This window comes from Physeter macrocephalus, chromosome 18 (genome assembly GCF_002837175.3).
Source record: "Physeter macrocephalus isolate SW-GA chromosome 18, ASM283717v5, whole genome shotgun sequence".
NCBI lineage: Eukaryota > Metazoa > Chordata > Mammalia > Artiodactyla > Physeteridae > Physeter > Physeter macrocephalus.
In genome coordinates, this window is record NC_041231.1 from 46,918,479 (window position 1) to 46,932,944 (window position 14,466).

Sequence of the window (14,466 nt, forward strand, 5' to 3'; positions counted from 1 at the left end):
ACAGCCAAAAAAAAAAAAAAAAATGCAGATGGCACAGAAAAGCATGGAAGAAACAGGAAAGAAAAAACTCAAAGCTATCTACAATCCAACTTCCTAGAACCAACCACAGCTAGCTTTTAGTTTCTTCCATCCAATCTTTATGCATATTTTAATATTCACATTGAGTATATTTATATTTAAAATGCAAATGCTATTTTTAAAACATTTTATTATACAATTTCCAAACATATATAAAAGCAGAGACAACCCCCATGCACTAATCACCCAGCTTCAACAATTAGCAACTCATGATCAGTATTTCATCTATTCTCCACTTCATGCCCTACTGGATTATTTAAAAATAAATTCAGGGACTTCCCTGATGGTCTAGTGATTAAGACTACACGCTCCCAATGCAGAGAGGGAGCCTGGGTTCAATCCCTGGTCAGGGAACTAGATCCCGCATGCCGCAACTAAGAGTCCACGTGCAGCAACTAAAGATCCCTTGTGCCGCAACTAAGACCCGGCACAATCAAATAAATAAATAAATATTTTTAAATAAATAAATAAATCCAGATGTCATAACATTTCACCCATAAACAGTTAAATGTGAGTCTCTAAAAGAATAAGAAAGAAAAAAAATTATTTTTAAAAATAATAGGGAGTTCCCTGGTGGTCCAATGGTTAGGACATTGTAATTGATTTACAATGTGTTAATTTCTGCTGTAGAGCAAAGTGATTCATATATATATGTGTGTATGCATATATATTCTTTTCTATCATGGTTTATTACAGGATATTGAATATAGTTCCCTGTGCTATACAGTAGGATCTTGTTGTTTATCCATTCCATATATATAGTTGGCAGATGCAATTTTAAATGATGCTTTTTTTGAGCATTTCTCCATGTCCCTGAAATGTAATTAGTAACACTTCTAATCATATTCCACTATGTTAAGCATATCATAAAAGATCTAATCACTCACCGCCCCGCATCCCCCACAAGCCCCTTGGACATTTAGGCTGCAACATCCTCTGGAAAATGGTCTCCCTTGTTGGCATGTAAAGCAAACCAGCATCATTAACCGACTTTGACCTCTGACCACAGTGCCCCACCCAGCTCGCCCACAGGTGCTGAACGAGTCCTCTGCTCCTACCTTGGGCTGGACCTGGGAAGGGAACCTCTGGATATGCCAATCAGCCACCCTGTCCCACGCAGACTCTGCCAGAGAGTATTTCCCTTTCCTTCCCTCTGAGAGCATCTTTAATTGCAAGTTAGCCAATAGTATCTGGTTTCCTGTGAGGTAGACTGTCTTTAGATGCTGCCCGCAGGCAAGTTCAGAAACTCCAGGCTGGAGGCCAGCTGGGACAGGAGGGCCTGAAGTTACAGACCTGGAAGACCCAAGCCTGGGGCAGACCAAGAGGGGCTTGGAGGGAGTGATAACTTAGGGACTGTGTTATTTCCCTCACATGGGTGGAGGGCAGGGAACAGTATAGCTCTCTTTAATGATGTGCCTTCAGGCAAGCCCAGAAACTGAGCCTCAGTTTTCCTGCCAATAAACAGGAGCCGATAATACTCACTGGACAGCATTGGGGTGCAGATTGAATGAGCTACAGATTTTCTCCTCAAAGTGTGATCCCAGCTAGGAGCTTATCAGAAATGCAGCACCTCAGGCCCACACCCTAGGCCTCTTGAATTAGACTCTGCATTTTTTTGATGCCTTATAGATTTTATTTGTTATAAAGAAAATTCATCTCTATATGTGTCTTTATTTTTTTATTTTTATTTTTTTCATGTGACTTGCTTTATTGTGATATCTGCTTTATTGTGGTGGTCTGGGACGGAACTCACAATATCTCTAAGGTATGCCTATATTGTTTTATTAAGAAAATTTTTTTTCTATTGAAGTATAGTTGATTTACAGTGTTTCAGGTGTACAGCAAAGTGATTCAGTTATACATACATATACAAATATATATATATATTCTTTTTCAGATTCTTTTTCATTTTAGGTTATTATAAGATATGGAATATAGAGACTCTGCATTTTAATGAAATTCTTAGGAGATTGGTAAACACATTGAGTCTGAGAGGCGTTGGCACAGAAAACACCTACTGAGTGCCTGTTACCTGATGGATACTTAATAATTATGTTTCACCTAACCTCCCTCCTTCAAGGCATTTAGTGATTCCCTATACCCTGCAGTCAAGCCCAAGTTCTGTATCTGATGGGCAGTGACACAGGCTGCTCCAGCGGGATGTGGCACCTGGCTGGGCCCTGTTGTACAGGCTGTGCTCCTGCTCCCTGCCCTGGCCAGCTGGTTCTCTGACTGTAACTCGTATCTCAGCCACCTCGGCTGCACTGCCTTCCCACCACTTCCTTACCTGCCTGAGTCGTATTCAAGGCCAAGCCTCTTCCTAGTCCATCCCTATTCCAGGGCCTAGCCAGGGTCTGGCACCAGTGGGCCCTCAACACACGTGTTTATCGAGTGGTCAGTGACCACACCCCCACAAGGCCTTCCTGGCTGCCCACTGCCCTTCTCACAGATTGCGCCCAGTGTGCCCCTGGTCTCCTATGGTCTCCTGAGGGTGGGGCTGCACTGCAAGCTTCCACCTTGCCTTCTCCCCATCCCCAACATGGACTCACTGGCCAGGACCAGCTGTGGCTGGGACTGCAGTGCTATGGGTTGGCTGGCCTGCTGGCGTTTGAGGAACTCCACTGCCCCATTTCCTTTCTCAGTCTCCCCCTGGCCTCAGTGTCAGGCCACCTTTCCCTGCCTTTGGCCAGGCTAAAATTTGTGCTAAAAATAATCCAAAGACTGCTGCTAGACACCCCCAGGTGGGAACTCAATATAGAGGAGCCTGCCCCACTGAGGACTGACAGATAGACTTTACTCAAATACCTCAAGCTGCAGGAAACTTCAGATGCTTGTTAATGTTTATGGACACTTTTTCTTTTTCTTTTTTTTTGGCCATGCCACGTGGCATTCAGTATCTTAGTTACCTGACCAGGGATCAAACCTGGGCCCCCAGCAATGGAAGTGCAGAGTCCTAACCACTGAACTGCCAGGGAATTCCCTGTGGACACTTTTTCAGAATGAGTGGAAGCATAAGCCACCTGGACAGAAAAAACATCTGAAGTAGTTAAATCCCTCCTTAAGGAAATTATTGCCCAAGTTGGATTGCCCGCACCCTTCAAAGTGATGGTTGCACTGTCTCCAGCATAACCCAACAGGTATCTAAAGCATTGCATATTGTTGGAAAGTACATTCAGCCTGAAGACCACAATCAACAGGAAAAACTGAGCAAATGAATCACATATTCAAAGAGAGCATTGCTAAAATATGTCAGGAGACCAACTTGGTATAAGGTCTTGCCAGTTGTCCTCCTATGGATTAGAGTGGCTCCCAGAAGTGAGCCCTTCAGGAATATTGTGTGGTAGGCCATTCCAGGTGTCTGCCTGGGCAGGAGAATCTGTAGATGTCTTAAAGGACCTAGCAGTCAACAACTATGTTAAGAATTGGGCACTATATGCACTTCTGTTCATGAATTTTCTTCCAGTAGGTCCACCTACCCAATTGAGATGGTACTGCACCCCTTCCAGCCCAGGGATTGAGTCCTCCTCAAAACCTGGAGAGAACAAGTACTGGGACATCAACTTGCCGCTAAGTGGACAGGACCATACAAGGTGCTGCAGAACACCCACTCCTCATTTTGATAAATTAGCCAGGATAAGACCATGGATTTACCACACCCGAGTAGAACTCACTCCTCTAGAAACTGGACAGGATGAAGAAAAATAGACTTGGCCTTGTGAGACATTAGAAGATCTTAAGTTGCTGTTTCGAGTCAAGCCTCTTACCAGATAAGTAATGATGACTCTTGCTCTTCTCTTTTGTTTATCTACACTGGTGACAGCCACTTGTTAGAAAGGAAATGCTTTAATAAAACTATCTCCAAGTGTGGCCAAAGAGGGGAAATAACCCTCTTTAAAGATATAAAGAACCTGCTGTATTAAAAAAAAAAAGATATAAAGATAGCATAGCACAGAGCTTCATGGGTATCCTTATTCCAAGTTTATGTGTACATTCAAGTGCTTGTCTAAGTATTGTGAAGGACCATAAAAGGGGGATCCAATGCAAACTGTTCATGCCCAGCCTGGGCCTCGGGAATACTTCCAGTCCCAAATTGATCGATTCCATTACACAATCACCCCCTCATGGCCTCTGTTCAGCAGGAAGTAGAACCTGGCGTAATTAAAAAAAAAAGATATAAAGATAGCATAGCACAGAGCTTCATGGGTATCCTTATTCCAAGTTTATGTGTACATTCAAGTGCTTGTCTAAGTATTGTGAAGGACCATAAAAGGGGGATCCAATGCAAACTGTTCATGCCCAGCCTGGGCCTCGGGAATACTTCCAGTCCCAAATTGATCGATTCCATTACACAATCACCCCCTCATGGCCTCTGTTCAGCAGGAAGTAGCCAGAGTGGTCATCACCCCTTTTCCCAGAAGACTGTGGAATGGACATTGACAGGGGAGAATTGTAATAGAGAAGAACAAACCTGACACCATATCGGATCTATTCCTTTAGCTCTCACATTTGTGCTCTGTTTGCTATGCTTAGTTATGCTGGCTCTGCACCTTTGTGAAAGAATGATGCCTATAGCCTGAAATACACATAGTAGCCCTTTCTCAAGGCTCTGCCTCCCAGGCTTGACCTTTAAAGATGTAACACTTTTCCATTCATATAGAGATAAAAAGGTGCAGAACAGAGAATAACAATTGTCTTGTTGGAGGAATATCATGACCAGACTTACGTGGACTGCTACAAGAACAAAGGATTATCACATCCCTTCCAGGTTCTGGCCAGCACCAAGAAGTCTACAATGGCCAGCCACACCTGGTCCCCTTGTAGTATAAAAGAACTCTGAGTTCTCACTCAGGTAAAATGGTTCTTTGAGACACTAGTCTGCCATCTTCTTGGTCTGCTGGCTTTCCAAATAAAGTCTCTATTCCTTGTCCCAACACCTCATCTATCAATTTATTGGGCTTTCATGTGGAGAGCAGTACAAGCTTGGACTCAGGAACAGGGTGAAGGATGCTTTAACTAACCTTGTTGTGGTAAATATTTTGCAATATACATGTATCAAATCATCACATAGTACAGAATAACTTACACATTAACACTTAAACTTACATATTATATGTCAATTATATTCAATAAAGCTGGAAATAAATCCTGGGAAAAAATTTTTAAACAAACAAAAAGAAAATGTGTCTGTCATTCTTCTCCAGGAGTCTCATTTGGGTTGAATTATTTCTAAATCTCAGTAGAATGAGTCAGAAGTTGTACAGGCTCATTTGCAAATTGAAGCAAAAGTGTCCCTTTATTCCAAAACAAGTCTTCGTTTGCAGGCTAACTCTTAAGTAGTGTTTGGTAACCACCCCTATTCTGTATTGCACTTTTGTACATATGCCATGCATCACCACCCTGACTCACTTGTTTGCTCACTCACTTATGGGTATTTATTAAGCACCTCCTGCATGCCATACCCTGTGCATAGGGCTGGTTGCTTGTGACATAAAGATGAACAGGGCAGGGTCTCTACACGATCCCTCCACAGTTTCAATCTCAGTTCGGTTTCCATACTTCAAGGTTGCAAAAAGAGACAGCTCAGGGAACATTGAGCAATCAGCAATTATCAGAAGGACAGGGGAGTGGTCTGTCTTGCCTCTGTCCACCAAGCACTGTCTTCTTCCTCCTTGTGTCTCTGTCTCTCCTCAGCATTCCCCAAGGCCCAGAGCTTCAGGCTGGGCAGGCAGTCAGCACGGGCCTAGAGGACAGCCTTTGGCTGTGGGAGTCCCCTTGATTTTACTCAAAGCACATGGCTTTGTTGACCAAAAAAATCTGCAGCCGTTGCATTCTTGGGAGGGAGTGGTATGTGCAGGTGAAACTGGCAAGCCTTTGTGTTACAGTTCTGTGAAGAACCTGCAGACCCACAATGATTTTGAGTCACATTGTCATGGTTCAAATCCTGACCCTGCCACTCAAGCCTTGGTCAAGTTATTTCTCTGAGCCTGAGTTTCCTTATTGTAAAAAATCAGGCTAATAATCCATGTGGCAAGGATGGTGTGAGGATTAGCAATGACACATGTAAAGCACATCATACGGTGCTTGGAATAGTGTGGGCCCTCAGGAAATGAAGAATTACTATTCAAGGCAAGAAGGTCCCAAACAGGGTAATAAAAATCTGCATTCTGGGGATACATGGAGGAAGGAACACGCTCTTTCTAAGAGGTCTTGATGAAGCATTCACCTGGGAGGACAAGCCAGAAGGACCAAGCTGTACAGAGTCGAGAGGGTGGGTTATGGGCCTCACACATTGGGGGGTCGCTCTGTGTGCCCCCTTCTCCTGGGGTCTCCAGGGCTTTGATGACAGACAACTACCTGTCCCCTTAGAACCCTCTTCACTCTCTGTGGTTCTGTTCCATCCCAGATGCTCCCTCGGTAAGGATTCTTGAGTGACGGTGGGTAGGGAGGGACTTAAAGGATCTGGGCCTGTGCTGGATGAGTCTTTGGAGGGATACAGAAGGCAGCATTAGTTCTGGATTAGCTGCTGTCAAGAAGCAGGGGAATTCAGTGACTGGGAGTCTAATAACTTTTCCCTGGGTGGTGGGAGTATTGAAATGGGCTAGAGCTGTCCCTGGTAATGGGGCAGCAATCACCAGTGTTGGTCCAGGTGTGTATGTGGGAGGGTGGGGCTAGTCTTTTTGTTGTTGTGGAGTGGCCCTGTATGAGCATCTGTGATGTTCAGGTGGGAGCTTAACAGTCAGGCAGCCAACAGGGGAGTTTTCCCTCTTTTCCTGTATTAGGGAATCTGATATGGTTGAGCCCACAGAATGTGGACAATAAGAAGGATGACCATGACTGCACGTGCAGCTCAGGCCACAGTTTACAAAGCTGTCCCATAGGCACCATCTCCCTTGCAGGGCAGGAAACTGAGGCCCAAGGAGGTTAGAGTAACTCCAGGCCACTCAGCTGGTAGGTTGAGTGGAGTAGGCAGGAAGTCCACCCCAAGTCAGAAATTTACATACATGCAGTGTCTGGCTGTTTCTCTGTAGGTTACCAAACCCAAAGCAGATGCCTTTGGGCAGACTCAGGGTGGACGACCATCACTCCTTCCTAAAGGGCTTTCCTCCTGGCCGTGAGAGAAAAGCAGGTGAGGGGGGAACAGGGAATAGAGGGGTTGTTGATGGTGGGGTTGGTAAACCATTCCCTCAATGGAAGCTTTGAGGCTCCCCTTTGTGGTTGTCACATGAACTGCTGGCCCAGGCCTGGCTGAGGCAGGAGTGGGCAGCAAGGTCCCCTCCAGGGCCCCAAGTCAGGCAGGCCCTGTGCCAGGCACACCATAGTCAGGGGCTCAACTGACCTTCAATCCGTTGGCCTGTGAGCTGGGTGTTCTCAGCCCATCATAGAGATGATAAAACAGAGCTGAAGTCAGAGTTTACCCAGGAAAAGAGTGCTTAAGCTGGGCATTTAGGCCTCACCTCATCCAGTGATGGAGTTATGGGTATCACACAGACTCTCCTTCCCAATTCTCAATTTTTAAAGGCTGTTTAAAGTCAGACCCCCAGCTAGGCTGTGGGACTAAGAAGTAATTTTTGGACTTGATAAAGGGCTTCCCAGTTTTATAAAGTGTTTTCACATTCTTTATTTCTTGTAGGCCTCACAGAACCCTATAAAGCAGGTTCATGAGGCATGATTATCTCCACTTTATAACCAAGAAAACAGGTACAGAGATAACAACAGGTAAAACATAATAATCATCATCCTAGTTATTAATGTTTACCATGTGCCAAGCTCTGTGCTAAGTGCTTTGCAATTGTTACCTTGTTTAATACTCAGACAACACTGATACTGTTCCCATTTTACAGAAAGGATGTGAAGGCACAGAAATGGGCACAGTTCAGGACCTAGAGCTGCAGTCTGACTTTGGAATCCGAGCTCTTCCTTACCACACTGTACTGACACTTGTGACTCACTATGGACCACAAGTGTGGTAAAAGATGGACAGGAACTGGATTTTGACTTCTCTGATGCCCTGGGCAGTGTTCTTTCTACCACATCACACTGGCTCTGTTGTCCTCTTTCAGCATCTGAAGGTAATGATACAAGTGAAAACTTAAAAAAAAAAAGAGAGAGAAAGACCAGTTACACTCAGTTCTTTGAGGAGAAAAAAAAGCATTGGCAAGAGGAATGAGGGTATGATGAATTGGGAGATTGGGATTGACATATATACACTAATGTGTATAAAATGGATCACTAATAAGAACCTGCTGTATAAAAAAATAAATAAAAATTAAATTTAAAAAAAAGAGATGAATGAGGGTAGACTCAGGGCACTGGGGAGGGGTGTTTGATGGGTACACTGCCAGAGGGGAGGTCTGGGCTGTGCTCCAGGCCAAGCTCATGACTTAGCCTGGTTGTATCTCCCTGAAGTAGGGAGCACCCTGTTTGTAATGCCACACTAGTTGCTGTAAGTGCTGTCTGTCTCCCAGCCAGTGGGCTGGTCTCTCTGGGGAGCCATGGTTTCAAAATTGCAGTGTCTAGAGCTGCACTGTCCAATGCAGTGGTCACAGGCCACATGTGGCTGTGGAGCACTGGTGATGTGGCTAGTCTCAGTTGCACTGTCATGTAAGTATAAAATGTTTACCAGATTTTTTTAAGACTCAGCATAAAAAAAAAATGTACCATATCTCATTCATAATGTTTATATTAATTACATGTTGAAATGATAATATTTTAGAGGTATTGGGTTTAATAAAATATTTTGTTAACATTAATTTTACCTGTTTCTCTTTACTTTTAAAATCACTACTAGAAAATTATGTGTGTGGCTCTTGCTGTTGGACACTACTGGAAGACATTGATCTAAAGCTTTTGGTCCTGGTGAATGTGCTTATGACATCTGTCGGAAGCCAGACACTCCTCAGAACTGTCCAACAGGGAGGGCCTGTTTGTCCCACCCTCTGTGAGGTGTTGGAGGCGGCCAGGGGCAGATGGGGGTGGGGGAGAGATGACCTTAAGGCTTTGTCTCTCTGCTAAATGGGCAAAGGGTAAAGTTCCTGCAGCCCAGTGGCAGGGGAACAGAGGAGCAGCACGTTTTCTGTGTGAACCACCCTTCTTAGTTGGCAGGATCCCTTGGTTTAAACTCATGTTACAGTATACTCCAGCAGCTATGAACTCATTTCAGTTCCTAAGATTCTAAGCTTTTTCTGGTCTTGACCCCTCCCTCCCCTCCCCTCCCTCCCCTCCTCTCCCTACTCGGCTGTCTCTTCAGATGGCAAGTGGGTTCTACACAGAGACCCCCTGACCCACTCAGCTGCATTAGGTTTCCCCACTGCATCAATTCTCTCAGTCCTTTATTTCCTCTTCACAGGACTGGTCCCACTTCACCACCACCCTCTTGGACATGGAGTGTGTTTGATGTCTGTCTGCTCATTAAACAGAAGCATCATGAGGGCAGGGACTGTGTCCGTCCACTCCTATGTCCTGGTGCCAACATGTTCCCCTTATAACAGGGAAGAACAAATCTAACTCCATATCAGATGTTTCTTTTACTTTAACCTTTGTATTCTATTGCTTTTGCTTCTGGTTAAGAATGTTGCCTATAGCCTGAGATACATGGAATAGCCCTTTCTCAAGGCTCTGACCTTTAAAGATATAACACTTTGCCATCCCTATAGAGATAAAAAGTTGCAGAACGGAGAATGACATTTGTCTTGTTGGAGGTTTACAGGACCATTTTGACCTGACCTACATGGACAGCTGCACGTTTACCTTGTCATCATTTCCTGTGGCAGCTCCCGAGGGAGCTGCGGTCACCCTCAGGCTATGGAGCACAACCCCAGCTTGGGAGGGGCAGCCACTGCCCAAGGTCACCACGTGGTGAGTGCCTGAGGGAAGCCAGGCCTGGGGGGGAGGCGGTTCGCACACCTGGGCCCTTCCTCCTCACTGAGGGCGGGCCCCCACTTCCTGTGTCCCTCTCAGAGGGGCCGTAGTCACCCAGTCAAGCCCAGTTGACCCTGTTCTTTGGGAGATCCCATGCTTCTTGGGATGTGGTATCCAAGCCCTAAAACTCTCAAAGTGTTTGTGCTCGTCTTGGGGACTCCCTGCAGGGCCAAGGGGAGACAACCCAGGGGGCCAGGCGGCTGGTGGGTGCAGGCACTGGGTGCAGGGGTGGGGGGCACTGGACCTCAAGCTTGGGGCTCTTTCCCACCAGATGGAAGAGTGGGAACAGGAAGCAGTTCTGCTCAGAAGGGTCCAGAAGCCGGGCAAGGCCGGGTGGACTCAGCAGTCACACAGCAGGTGTCACCCTCCCTCCTCTCCAGGCTGAGACCTGGAGGCCTGCACCCTGTTCTGAGGTACTGCTCACCTCACCTGTCAGGGGGAAGGAGCCAGTGAGGAGAGCACTCAGGTGCAGAGACAGACAGACAGACAGACTGGCAGAAAATAAGTTTGACAGGCAGGAGCAAGAGTGAGCAAAAGCCAGGCTTCAGGAGAGAAAAAGCTTGCCTTGAAAGGACTTCTGCTAGAGAAACACTGAAAGGGATGTTCTGAGGGAACATTTCAGAAGAACAGCTGAATCCATTCACGGAGCAGCCCTCCTGCCTCCGCACGATCAGGAGCCCTTTGCAGGCAACCCTGAAGTCACGCACCTCTTTTAACGCAATGGGTGCACACCTCAAGTCCTGCTTTGCTAGGCTTCTGCCTCACACCAAAACACACAGAGACAACGGTGACATTGACTCCTCGAGTTTGCCAAAGACAAGGAAAATGGTAAAGCACAAGAGCAGACAAGGAATCTGCTGAAGACAGAGGGAAGCAGAGATCCCATGAGGGAGGAGGGATTCAGAAGTTAGAAACCCCAGTGGGGAGGAAAAAGGTGAGGCCATGAGGTCCACTAGGCCGCTCTCCAGGGCCCTAGGGAACATCCAGGGCAAGGGGCAAGGCAGCTGGACAAGGGGGCCAAGACTCAATCCTGTACTGAATGGATTTTTCGCTAGAGGCCCCCATGGAAAAGTTGCCTGAATAGCTTTGAGAGTCCTTGAATTCAGCTGTTCACCTAGGACCCCCATTCCAAGGGTGGTCGTTGGACACACCACACTGTGGGTGACCAGACTCCAGAAGGATACCTGCTCAGGTGACACCTGGGCTGGAGAAACAGTCAGGCAGACCTTCAGAAAGGCAGGCAGCTGGCACACAGAGGATTTGTGAAACTGCTCATTCTTCTCTGTCTTTATTTGCAGCTGCTTTTCCCCTGACTCTCCGTTTGTTGGGTAACTGATTCTGAACAATTCGTATGGGGCACACAGGCTGACACTGGGGCTCATGGATGATGTCATTAGGAGCCTCACTGTGACCAAAGGGCACACACTGCATCTTCCCTGAACAGTGAGTCAGAGCCATACGTAAGTTGACCATCCGTGGCATGGACAGCTATTTTCGAAACACTTTCGAGTCATTCTTTCAACCCTCCCTCTAACTGTGTGTGAGAAGCAGGGCTGGCTGGCTGGAGGGCTAAGCCCACGCGTGTATGCCTGTTTCCCAATCAGCATGATGAAATGGAAGGACCACATCCTCCCTAGGACGTCTCCAGTCTATACACCTATTGTGCTTGCCTGCTGTTTGCCTGACCACCCAGTTCTAGCAGGTTTATCAAATTCTCTTGTAGATACACTACAAGGAACCCTGAGCTGGGGCTGGGGCCAGGGGGTGCAGAACTTTGAATCCCAGAGATTCAGTCTGGAGGCTTTCCAGAGACACATCTATGTCAAATCCTGGGAGGGATGAAAGACAGTGGGCCGAGGAAAAGAAAGAAGAGGTAGAGAAAAAGAAAATGAGAAAGAAAGAGAATTTCCAGGTAATACAGGCAATGAGAAAGTCTAGGGGCACCCTCCTGGTACAGAACACCTAAGATGCTGGATAATTATTTAACAACACCTTTTAAAATAAATGACTGGGGGACTTCCCTGGCGGTCCAGTGGTTAAGACTCTGCGCTCCCACTGCAGTGGGTGCAGATTCAATCCCTGGTCGGGGAACTAAGATCCCACATGCCACACGGCGCGGCAAAATAAAATAGAGTAGAATAGAATAGGATACAATACAGTAAAATAAAATAAAATATATAATACCGATGTGGCAGAAAAGCAAGGGAAAACCTCAGAGCCTGGGATGCAAATCCAGAAAGGTGAGGGCAGCCGGAGCCTTCGTCGCCCTGGGCACCCTGTGGTGCCTCAGGCCAGGAGCCTGGTCTTCATGGGTTGTGCCCCTGCAGCAAGGAGGATGGAGACAAAGTCTGGGCTGGGAAGGGTGGGAGCCTTGTCTGAGGCCCACACAAAGCAGGATTCCACAAAGGGCAGACCCCTCAATGACTGTCTTAGCTCTGTCCCTAGAAAGCAGAGGCTGAGGCAAAGCCTGTGTAGTAATGCCGTATTGGGATGTATGAGTCAAGGGAACAAAGTGAAGGAAAAAGGAAAGTGAGGCTGGAAGAGGAAAAGCAGTATAAAGTGGTTTGTTCCTGAGCTGGCCACAGCTTCACAGAAAGTACACTGGTCACTAGGTCATGTGGAACCTCTGCCAGAGACCCAGGGAACCTCTGCCTCTTAGAACAGTTACCTGCAGGGACAAAGGGCAAGCAGTTTAATCCTCAACTCTTTGTCTTCTCTTAAGTCTCTTTGGTCCACATTTCCCCTGTGGGACATTCACTTCCCTGCATTTCTGGGTTGTGTAACCTGGGCTCTCGGGGCAGCTGCTGGGAAAGCCAGACGCCCCATGGATGCAGGCAGGTCATACCTAGAAGCAGAGCTGTCAAGTCTCCCAGTGCGGTGGACATGACGGAGGCTGCCCTACAGCCTTCACGTCATCCCCGGGGAGGCTAACACACCAGAAGCACTAGGAACTGAGGCTGGGAAGGCGGAAGCCTAGACTTACAATGGCAGAGACTGTATGGGCCACCACTGGGACGCTGCGGCTAGGAAGCAGCCAGTGTTCAGAAGGCCAGCAGGGCTGAGCAGTTCTGGGAAGGCACATTAGCTGGGTCCAGTATGGAAACAGCTGGGTCCATAGAGATGGAAACAGATGATTGATTTATAAAGGGCTATTTACAAAGATATGGGCAAGTAGAGGCACCACAGGGACTACTGGAGTAACCTAGTCCCCGCAGCATAATGGCAAAATGAACTGCTACCACCTTTAGGCTTAAAAGGACAAAGGGAAGGAGAGGTTTCCAGAACTGGATGGAGTCATGTACAGTAGATTACCTTGAGAGGAGCAGGGATCTTGGAGGGAGGAACCTAGTCAAGCTGAGGCAGCTTCACAGGAAGGAATCCAGAGGATTAAATACCTGATGTGGTCCAAATAGATCCAAATAGGCAGAGCAGGGTGGAAAAGGGTTTACTCTAGAGGGGTAAACTGAAGCTGTCTGGCATCACCATAGGTAAAATTCCAAGTAATATGAGTTCACAATAAAAAATCAAAACAAACATGGAACTGAGTCAGCATGGATCAGAATTAACCAAAAACATCAAACCTCAAGACTGGACCCATGAGGACTCTGGATACAGAAATTGTAAATAAAGAGTATAAAATGAGTATATTAATATATTTAAAGAAATAAAGAAAGATAGTGGGATATGATGAAGAAATACAAGGCCATGGAAAGTAGTTTGTGTGATATAAAAACAAGTAGACGTTCTGGAAATAAAAAATACAAAATGACTGAAAATATAAAATGCAACAGATGAGTTAAGGTTAAACTCAGGAGAAGAAGAATTTGTGAACTTTAAGAAAGATCTGAAGATACTACCAGAATGCACTGCAGAAGGACAAAAGGGGAGAAAATATGAAGGAAGGTTAGGAGGCGTGGAACACAGAATGAGGAAGTGTGAGCCTGTGTCTAACAAAAGTCTCAGAAGACTGTGGTGGGCAGACTTGAGGATGGTCCAATTATCCCCCCTCCTGCTATTCACACCCTTGTGTGATCCCTTTCTCTTGAGCTGGGCAAGACCTGCAACTGGATTCTAACCATGGAATATGGATGTGGCAAAGGTGATGGGATATCATTTCTGTGAATTACGTCACAGTAGATTGTACTGTCTGTCTTGCTAGCAGACTCTCTCAATAAACTCTTTCCCCACAGGGTCTGATCAGGAACGGCAGCTGGTGCATCTTGGAAACTTGTCATAGTCTATGCTTGAAAGTTCAAGGACAGAAGAAGGTGAAAATCACCTCAATTTCAAGCTGTGATGAGCAGCTGTTTCTCAGTGGGGAGGGGAGAGGACAACACAAGACATGGGTAAGATGTCCAGTGCCATCCCTAATGTTTAGGAACCACGAAACAAACAAAAGATTGAAAAGGATGAAACAGTCATACTTTGAAAGAGGGTCTGAAGAGCAGCAGGATGGGGTGCTAAGCCCGA